At 39.5% G+C, this 7,630-nt stretch overlaps 1 long non-coding RNA gene across 1 annotated transcript; it reads right to left on the reverse strand.

Moving 5' to 3' along the window:
* Positions 1-428: 428 nt before the first annotated feature.
* Positions 429-6,401, reverse strand: LOC120434791. The gene is made up of 3 exons (XR_005609356.1): positions 6,265-6,401; positions 6,123-6,180; positions 429-715 (listed from the first exon to the last, which is right to left on the reverse strand). It is a non-coding gene; the product is annotated as an uncharacterized LOC120434791 (long non-coding RNA).
* Positions 6,402-7,630: the final 1,229 nt, after the last annotated feature.

Below are 7,630 nucleotides of genomic sequence, written 5' to 3' on the forward strand. Positions count from 1 at the left end.
AAGTGTCGTATAGGTTTAAAAGAGGAAACGTGCGAGGTGAAAAGAAAAGGCACCAGTGTAGTGGTGCGGAGGTTATGTACAACAAATAGATCTGCTGATGGTTTTCAATATGAAGCATTACTCAGAGCATGAATGAATGAATGATTGAATCAAAGTAAATGAGCACAAGATGACAACTGAGGGGGTTTTTGTACATTAAAGCGATAAATCAACTGTCATTACAAAAATCACCAAAGTCAAATTTATTTATCACATGTGAAACAACAAAGTTTACCAAAGTGCTGCACATTAAAAGTATATAGCCCCAAGAAAAATGACACGCGATCCAGAAAAATTCAAAGACAATAAATAAAATAGGATAAAAAAAAAATCAGCCAAAAGGATGTCACACTGGAGCCAAATGCCAAGAAGAATAAATGTGTTTTTAATAAAGATTTAAATGTGTGTACCATGTGCACTGTGTGGATATGTAAAGGTCGCCTCGATCGCTTCTCTGCTCTGAGAACCACTGCAAACAGGACACAGAGCTGCTGACAGCAGGTAAAACCCTCTGCATCTTCAGTCCGTATGTTGTGTATTTATAAAATAATGTTTATAAAGATGGAGTCTAATTTTATCCCTTTATTTTCTTCCACGTATCCAGGGGTCGTGTGGCACCTATCCACTCTGTCACCATAGAGTGAAGGGACTGGTCGCCAATTTGTCACAGGGTAGCCTGGGGAGACAGACACAGTTTTAAACCTAATGCCAATTTCGAATCACTTAACCAGTTAAAATGCAGGTCTTTGGACTGTTGGATGAAGCTGGAGTACCTGGGAAGAACCACGGCATCACCGTGATCCCTAAGTGTAGTTCTAGTTAATAACAAATTCTGATTCTTAACAAACCGTGGATGACAGCTTTTTCATGTCTTTAAATAAATGTTGTTTTTTTAAATGGAATGGTTCCTTTCTAATGTGTCCTTTCCTCTTTGTTTTTTTTTTTAATGCCAACCGTCTACAAGTCGGTACATCTGCTGTAGTGGCCTCGCAGCGACTAAAGTTAGAGTGTTTTCCTTTTCTCCAGCAGCAGAGGTCTTTCACCCTCTCTAAGTTTTACTTTCTGGAACCACACTATATAATTTTCTCTAAGCCAGCTGAGTCTCTATTTTTTTCCAACCACTAATTAATTATAATTCAGCGCAGTTTGATGCAGTCAGGCCAAAGGAATGCCGGAGCCTGCAAGTCGAGTTGGAGAAGAGGAGGCGGCTGACAGAGGGATGGATAGAGAGTGGGAGGGGAGGGAGGGAGTTTGTGGTTTCTATCTAGCTTGAATGCCCGGCCCATTGAAGGGATTTAATTACTTATATGACCAAAGACTCAGAGGCAAGGACATAACATACTGCTGTCTGCAGAGGTGTGACTATCGCGCCACAGACGATTACCGAGCCTTGTCTAACCTCCAGCGCTTAATTGCTCCAGTCCCAAGCTGGTGTTTGGATAAACCAGAAGAGCTGAGGAACAGACACTTAACAACAGGTCTGAACTCTGACGAAGCCACTTAGCTCCCACAATACACTGTGTATGAGATTCATGTTTCCAAGCAATTGTGGTGGAATCAACACATGTAAATGGCCAATATATGTAATATATATATATACATATATATATATATATACATATATAGACCCGATTAATCCAAAACTGGGGACATTCACTTTGAGACAGAAAATTAAATACAGAAATAAATAGAAAAATAAATAAGAAAAATAGTGCTCAGAAAAAGCAAACTATTGTACGAGACTAAGTTGTGCTATGTACAAATAGTTACTATTTGTAGAATACATGTCACAGAGATTTTTTATATGTACATAAAGTGCAGTGGAAGTGATAAAATATACACATGTATTTTTTAGCAGGTGTTTATCAGATATGATATTTTACAGTCTGACTGCTGTCGTCTGTTAAACCTTTAATCTAATGTGACGTCCTATGGATCAAACATAATTTACATAATTTGTTTCACACAATGATAACAAGGATCTTTTGTCTAGAAAGGTGCTATATAAATAAAGTTATACTTACTTACTTACTTACAGAGATACCAGAAGAGAAAAATTAAGAGTTTGTGTGTTCTTTGGCAAACCTTAACATTGCATTATTTTTTCAGGTGTATTTCTCTCTGCTTACTTGACAAAACTGACGAGACGGCAGTTATTTCACTCATGTTACTTAGGACATCAGCCCCAGGTATGCAAATAACCCACCTGAATGTCAGGCAAGAACATCAATATTGACAAAAAAACACGGATTAAAAACTCCACATTACAGCATATGATTGCATTTTGTATGACCAATGGCCTGCTATTCTTTTAAAAGTAAAATATATACTGCAGCACTCGCGTGTAGAGAAAAATGAAAGATTTGCTTCTTAGAACAGTGGGTCAGTGTGTGATTGCAGAAAATGTGAAAAGCATGAACAATGTGCAGCTGAATTGTGGAGTTAGACAATTTAAGTATATTAAACAGTTTTGTTTGAAGAACTTTTTGGGCTGAGCAGAATCGGTCCACGATAACATCCCGAGGTTGTTTCTCTGGCCTGACCCGCCCCTTAAAACTATAACGTTATAAATACCAGAGCGCATTGGCACCAGTGCTACACCTATCGTTTACACGTCTAAATGTTAGCATTGGTTGTAAATCATCAGGTGCCAAATCGCCCACTGAACTTTAATTCCTATGAATTATAGGCTGGATATACTAGTCGCATTGACACTGCCAGTATTTAATTTCCAAGAGCAAAATAACGAGTGAGGAATACGATGTAAAAAATGTTGCAATGACCCGCAGCAGAAAACAGATGTTGTCAGCTATACGTTCTGACAAATTGATTGTGAGTTTATTCCAAACAAGATCTGAGTCAGTATGATTTGGGGAAAAAACATTTGCTATAGGTTTAAAGAGCAAGCATCCTTTAATCCAAAAAACATATGGCCATTTTTGCAGTGCTTAAAGTGGTAATTTATGGATTTGATTTACTGGAAGACGATATTAATGAAATGGGCCACTTGCACTGAGGTGTGAAACCACAGCGTGGACTGCTGCACAGTCTGCTCACCCTGAGAGTGCAGTCAGAGAGGACGTGAAAAGGGAGAGACGCAGTCCACGTGAGCTTTTTTCTCCTTGAGAAAAAATTGCTTCTCCGAGAACCTACAGTAGCAAATTTTCTGTGATGTCTTTTCTCTGCACAACCAGAGAATCAGCAGTTTGCCAGATCTTTCACCAAGCACACGTGTGTCCTGTTCTGCTCAGGAAAGCTCTGGCTGTTGAGATTTTGTGCACGGTAGCAAGAAGTACTAGCTAAATAATAAATATTCAAACCCATTTAAGGACCCTCAAAACTGATGATTGAAATTCAGATGTCTGAAGGATGTGCTGTGTGTGTTATTTTGAAATACGGCCAAAGAAGGTATTCCTGACTGATGAAATTAGTGCTGTCACAATTAACATTAATTTATTATCTTATGTACTTTTATTTGTATCACTATATTTTATTTATTTGCCAGTGTTGATGTCTTAAGTTATGTTCTTTTAAGAATTAAAACACAACTGTGAGTACAGCCGAGAGGAGCTATATATAATCTTGCCTTTTTAAAGAGGATGAAAATAATTTCTCTTATTAAATGTTTTTGGAAACGTATCACTGAGGGTGTCAAAGAACAATTTGTAGATTTTGGGAGTTGCTGATGGAAGAGTTTTGGGGGTTTTTTTTACACCTCTGTGTTCCCACAAAGCAAATATCAACAGAAAGTCTTGATGTTCCAGAGCAGTTTGATTTAATGATACATTAAATTTCACTTTGTCATTTTTGTGTAGTCCATTAGAGAACCAAAAATGCCCCCATTTCCCATGTTCTACATTTCTGCAGTAAGTCTTTGTGCATGCACTTACACAGCCTCAATAAAAATTTCCTCATTGATTTAGCAGACGGGTCTCAGCTTCAGCCTGCAGCATCAGTGAATTTGCTGACGTAGGCCCGTGTGGGTGGTCTGGCTATTCTGTCTTACATTACGAGTTGTTCTGCGGGGCCGACGATGTCATCACTGCCTTGTCTGCATTGAGTTCACACAGACATCACACATTTAGGGGTTGAGGAATATGATGAGGACGGGGGGAGGGTGATTTATGAACACTTTCAGTGTGTTCCAGTTTGCTTTCACACTATCATTGACTGTAGTGCATTCAAGCTTGAGATACACATTATTCATCTTTCGCTCTGTGTTCATGAGAAGAGCAACAACCAAAGCAGAACTTAGCCGCAGGGCACTTTGGTCGAAGCAGACTTTAAATTGAGCAGAAGATTCTGCTTTGCAAATATTTTGTGAAGCTGAAGTGAAGTTTAATGAGACGCCTGCAGATCTTTGCTTTGTTTAACTGCATGTCGGGTGGGGAAAAACAGAGAAATCAGCGCCACCGCAGACGTGGACCAGAATCCCTGTAGGAGAGCTGGGTGCAGAGAATGGGAGTGGATGAGATGGAGTCTCCTGCTAAAAGATCAATATTCTGAGCTAGAGTTGTCACGATAGTCACAGTTATTGTGACCAAAAGAATTCACAAAAATTCACAATTCACAAAAAAAGTCAAAATTATGCTTATTTTTTAGTTTCTTTGTCTTTATTAATTTACTATCCAGTCTGGTGAGGATTGTAAATTAAAGTGATGACGTGATGAATCCTGCTTCCGGGTCCAAACTACTCTGCATTTATTAAGCTGTTGTGTTGTTAACATGTTTTAATGCTTTGTATCTTGTTCTATTTAATCTGAACAAGTCCCTAAAAAAGGCAGTGATCACTGTCGGCCTGTCTTGGTTTTTATTACAACTGTTCATTTTAAAGCTCAGTTTTTAAAACCTTATGATGTAACTACAGCCCAGCCCATGTGTAAATAAAAAAATTATAACCTTGTATTGTGGATGGATTATCTCAGTTGTTCTCCTGACTGAAGTTTGGTCCGTTTACAGGATCCTGCCATGCGATTGCATTTGTGCCTAACCATCGGGAACCCTCACGTTAACTTTTATCGAGTGGAAAAAAGTTAGTGTTCATCCTCCAGCTTCACTGTGCTAATGTGTTTATATTATGCTAACCATAGCTGTGTAGCTAGTCACCACGTAGCACATCATTATATACCAGCAAGCCCAACTTCAATAACCCTACAAACGTCACTGCTGTTTAGTTTCAAGTCTTTATTTATGTCAGAAGTGATAGCAGAGCTGTACGTTTTAATTTTTTCAGAAATCCCTCAGTCAGAACATGCTATATCATGTTTAGGTGGAAACTAGCGAGCTAACTCCCTGCTAACTTCTAACGCCGTTAAATTTCGTTGTTTCTCATGGATGTCTGGATTTTAAACTTAATTGTTACACCTGGTAGAGCAGTAACAAGGTAAATTAACATACATGTCTGTTTTTAATATGTGAACAAAGCAAACAAGCCCCACGAGGCAGTTTTTGCTATTACTGCTAACCCCTAAACTTTATTTTTCGTTTTTGTCTTTTATTCATGCAGGTTATTTCCTGAATAATTCGCTTATTTGAAATGACTTGAAAAGAATCGATATGATTGAAATCCTTGATCTACAGGAGGCCCTTCACTTCACAGAATTAATAACGTGTCTGACCTTTCTAACTTTACAGCAGGGCATCCGTAACAGTGGGTTGAATCCAGTAAAGTAGAGCCAGTGTTTTGGTCGGAGGTTACGGTAAGAAGCTCCCCGAATTGCCGTCCAGTTATAGCTCAGCAGTCTGAATAACATGCTGCCCAAATAACCCAACATACACACATAACACTCATAGAAAACACATGGTTAGCATCCTGAAAAACAGCAATATACTTTCACGCAAGAACCAATGCAGCTGTTTTACTCTCCCATTTTGGGGAAAGGCAGCTGTGCCGTGGGCATCTTCACCACAGGGTGGTTGTTTGCAGAGACCAGTTTAGACCTGTTTGTCTCACAGCCATCCCTCCGGGCCCTCGGGTGGAAAACTTTCAGCCCCGTCCTATTACTGTTCAGCACCACAAAACCTGTTCCCAAGTGCTTGATCGTAACTTCTTTCAAAATGAACCAAACGAGAGAAATGCTTACCTTGGACATGGAAGTTTGAGATCTCTGATTCGGGCTGGGTCTTCAGAAACACTGAGAGCTGTATATTAGAGAAAGACTTTATCCGGGATTATTTTAAACTTGAGTTTACCAGAAATTTCCGTTGCTGGACTGTAAAACTTACCGTTATCCTCGGCTCTGTCAGGCAGGGCATTTAAGGGTACTGATTTGTTTCTGCCAGTGTACAGAGGACTTTATTTGAACACCTTCATTCACACTTGTGCACATTTCTCTGACGTACAAAACGTGCACACTCTCCCCCCCATTTCTTTCTCATTTTTTAATAGATATAAATACACACCCAGTTAGTCTGTTGTAAACCAGCTTTTATTGGGACATAAAACTTTTTTCCATCAACACCACGCAACTGCTGCTGCACACAGGAGCATTTAGGAGGTTTATACTTAAATACCTCCACTCAGGCTCCAGAGGAATTTGTCCATCACAAATTCACAAGAATCCCTGCATCACAATCTTCTCATTGTTTTCCTGACTGGCTCCTCTGTGCTTAAACTCTCCTGGAGCTCCAGTCTCACTTTCCCTGCACAAATTACGCATTTAACCTATGAGAAGCGTGTCCTGAAGGAAAGAAGGGAGAAAATAGAAGTTTGGCAAGGAATCGAGGAATGTCAGTGCAAACAGTGGCGTTGCTCTAGGCGAAACAAGGTGTGGCGATACAAGTTTCAGATTAAGATGTACTATAAATAGATCTAGTTTTAACTCTGATTGCTAATGCCAATCATGTGGGAAACCTTCAAAAGACATTTCCCACCAGAAAAGAAAGGATTTTTTTTTTCCAAGTGATCAGACTGCTCTGTGCCTGAGCCTTTTTTAACTGACAATACGTGGACTCTGTGGAATTCAAGAAAGCCTTGCAGAACTGTTCAGTACTGAATCACCAGTAAATGCATTTTTTAAAGGATGTTAAAGGGAATCTTGAGTCACATACATCTTGATCAGTTTTAATTATGAGTGGCAATTGGGGAAAGAGCTATATCGTGTCTTTCACGGTTACTGAGGAGTGCCAAAAAACTGACCTTGATGATGCTCGGGTAAAGTCCCTAGTATATTCGCATACCCAGTTTAAAACCAAGGGACGTTGCAAGCTCAATGGTTAATGACTTTTGAAGTCAAAAGTTGTAAAGCAGTGAATTTATTCATCACTGACTTTTGATTAAGTCATTATTCAACGAGTAGTCCTGCGAAATGCATCAGGAAAATGTTTACTGAGGTCACAGAGAAACCGAGGGCTGTTAGACGTCCACACAACCCAAAGTGTGCTTGCTGCTGGAGGAGTTGGCCTCACGTCTGCCCATTAAAAAGAATCCAGGTTTAAGGCGCTTTAGTGTTGGCTTCTCTTTACTGACCCAGAAAGCTACATTATATCACTATTCAACGAGTCGCGCACATCCCCAGTTTATAATATCTTGAACCATGGCTTTGCAGGTAGCCACAGGATAGCACAAAGCCCAATTTCAATAACACTAAAG

Source organism: Oreochromis aureus, linkage group 19 (genome assembly GCF_013358895.1).
Source record: "Oreochromis aureus strain Israel breed Guangdong linkage group 19, ZZ_aureus, whole genome shotgun sequence".
Taxonomy (NCBI): domain Eukaryota; kingdom Metazoa; phylum Chordata; class Actinopteri; order Cichliformes; family Cichlidae; genus Oreochromis; species Oreochromis aureus.